At 44.5% G+C, this 3,146-nt stretch overlaps 1 pseudogene; it reads right to left on the bottom strand.

Moving 5' to 3' along the window:
- Positions 1-837: 837 nt before the first annotated feature.
- LOC125186995 (protein JINGUBANG pseudogene) lies at positions 838-2,704 on the bottom strand (annotated as a pseudogene).
- Positions 2,705-3,146: the final 442 nt, after the last annotated feature.

Below are 3,146 nucleotides of genomic sequence, written 5' to 3'. Positions count from 1 at the left end.
AAAAAAAAAGCAGAAGGGAACTTGTTTTAGGAGTAAACATAAACCATCTTTATTTAGATATTTAGTTGTACATACAATTTAAAGTAGTATTATATATATGACGAAACATAGAACTACAGTACAACATATTTGAATGTTAGACTTAATTATTAGGGGTTTGAGACTTAGGTCAGTCCAAACGTGTGAAGTGAAAAGAAAATTCAGATACATGCAGTTTTGTAGTTTCGTGTAAATCTACACGTATGACTATTGAAATAGAAATGGATAGCAATTATCAAACCATTAATTACATCATCTTTTACTATTATTACATACACATGATCTAGTAGTATTTTATGGCTTACCTATGCTATGGCTATATTTAATCCAGGCTGTGTGAAACCGAAAATTCAAGAGAATAAGTTTTCCGCTATAGATAAGAGTTTTCATTAATGATAAAAAAAAGTCTTCGATAATTATAGTATATAACTTGTTGCAAGATATTCAAATCGTCTAATATTTCATTTGACTTATTACCCATATATTTTATTAGTAAAGTATTCTACGAATCTGTTGTTTTTCGATTTAGAATCAAGTATGCGATCTCACTATGTTAAAATATAGTAATGGTTTGTTGATAATGCAAATATCAATTAATTTTCAGCAGTCTAGATCATTATATTGTATTATTAGTTGTAAACTGTGTAAGCATTTACTTATCCGATCTTCCATTATGCAATGTACAATTATTCAAGATTCCAGTTGAATTTCCCGTAAACGGATAATGCATACATAACAAATACATACTCCTACTATAATAATGTGACACAAAAACGTACAAGTGTGAAATGTAACATATAAACACAATAGGAGAATATATTCATAGTTTTTTCCTCTCATTTTCCTCTATACACCAAAACGAACATCAGTATGAGACTAGACTAACAAACATAACAACAATTAAAGATAATAAACTAATAAAGAAATTTGACAAGTTAAAACCAGTGTGGGTGTATATACAAATTGATGATAATCTCATATTCCCATGCCCAAAACTAAAACAAAGTGAGAAAATCTTCAAGCCTTGTGCATTTATGACCATAAATTCAATGCCCGTTGGTTTTTACTCTTCCTTCCCACCTAAGAATGTGTGACAAATCAACAATCCCGTCCCCACCAATCCCCTCATTGGTCGGTCCAGATTCGCATATGCCCCGTTCACACCACGCGCCGCCGCCTCTTCACTCCTCCTCCTCATCGTGCTCGAGTAATTCCGCCCTGGCGCTCTCGGAGACCCTCCACACCTTAACGCTACTATCCAAACACCCGCTATAAGCAATCCAGTGCTTCTCCTCGGAGGAGTCCCTCTCCACCGCGAGGCATTTGACGGGGCCAGTGTGCCCCGTGAAAACCGTGACGCACGAGTGGATCCCTCCGCCCTCCCTCCGCCACACGCAGATGGTCTTATCCGCCGACCCGCTGAACACGAGGCTGCCCCCGACGGCCAGGCACAGCACGGCCAGCTTGTGGCCCCTCAGCACCCCGCCGTACGTCATGAAGTGCTTCCCGCGCTCCCAGAAGCTGACCAGCCCGTCCGAGGCGCCCGCGTAGACCGCCGCGTGGGACACCGCCAGCGACGTGAGCGCGTGGTCCTGGCGCAGCATGGTCTCCACGAGCACGTGCTGCGTCGTCCTCCCCATCAGCTCCCGCCGCCACGCCTTCACCGTGCCGTCCGCCGACCCCGTGAAGACGAGGCCGTCGAACCCCACGGCCACCGAGTTCACCGCGTCGTCGTGCGCCGCGATGGACTCCAGGCATTTCGAATCCGAGATCCGCCACACCTTCACCGTCTTATCCCACGACCCCGAGTATAGCAGGCCGCGGTCCGTGTCCACGCCTAGGCACGAAACGGCGTCGTAGTGCTTCACCCACGGCACGTTGCGGTGGCGTCTCACCTCCACGTAGTTTTTCGGATTGATTGACTTCATTAGCAAATCCCGGGTCGTGGGTAAGCTCCCCACCCGTTTATGCGTGTTTTTCTTATCCCCGGATAGCTTCCAAACCCGGATTTTCCCATCTTGATGACCCGTGAAAATTCTATTCCCGAAAACAACTATGGCTTTCACGAATCCGCTACTGGATTTGAATCCAGAGAATTCCTCCAAATTCTTCCATACTCTCACATTCTTGCTGTCGGAGCCGGTGTAGAGGAGGCCGCCTGCGGCCGCCAGGGAGTACACGTGGCCTTCCTCGCGGTAGAGCGATCCGATGAGGCCGTGATTGTGCGCCGCCGAAACATCGTCGGGCAATGAGGAGGCGACGAGCTGATGAATCCATGGGGATTTCGTGTAGGGGGAAGGCTGAGTCCACGGGGACATGGGGTTGTAGGGGGAGGAGGTGGCGCTGCTGGGGTTTGAGTAGTAGCCGGCGGCGTGGTTGTCGGCGGCGGAGGTGGTTGTGAAGGAGGCATCGCTGAGGCGGTGGCGGGAGCTGCTGTATTCGTCGCTGTAGTCGCTGTCTTGATTGGAGGGATCGGCGAGGAGGAAGCCGAGTTTCCGTCGCCTGAGACTGGTATTCTCCGGCGAGGCCGTTGCGGCGGTTTTAGGCACGATTGTCATCGTGTGTGATGGGGTCAGTGTTTGTGATTGAGCAATTATTTTGTGATGGGGTGTTTTTTTGGGGGGATTTGAAATTGATAATTGAAGTACTGAGAAAATGACTAAATGAGGATGTGGGGTGTGTGTATATATATACATATGATTTTTGATTTGATATTTTGATTTAGAGAAAAATAGAGTAGGTAAACCCAGGGTATAATAGAGGAACACGTGGTGAGAGGATACGTGAAGCTCACGAAGGAGTAATTTCTGTGCATATTGCCTATTGGTCGCAACTGCAATTAAGATTCATTGAATTACTACTAATGACTAGTACTAATCTGCCTCTTTACTTCGTAAAAGGGTAATTTTCATAATCATCCTGAATTTTCATTTTGTGTTTAAATATTTACTTACGATCGATATATATTTTTTCTTTAACATTGAGTTAGTAATTACGTTGAACTAATGATTGATTTTTAAAATGTACTAGTATCAATTTAAATCTCAATTCTTAATTAGTAACACATCTTGATTATGAATTGTTATATGGTGTCGAATATATTCTAT

The sequence above is a fragment of the Salvia hispanica genome, chromosome 5, assembly GCF_029641045.1.
Source record: "Salvia hispanica isolate PSC_SH4W2 chromosome 5, Shi_PSC_v1, whole genome shotgun sequence".
NCBI classification, from domain to species: domain Eukaryota; kingdom Viridiplantae; phylum Streptophyta; class Magnoliopsida; order Lamiales; family Lamiaceae; genus Salvia; species Salvia hispanica.
Note: the sequence above shows the minus strand (reverse complement) of the source record. Positions and strands in the feature narration are given on the sequence as shown.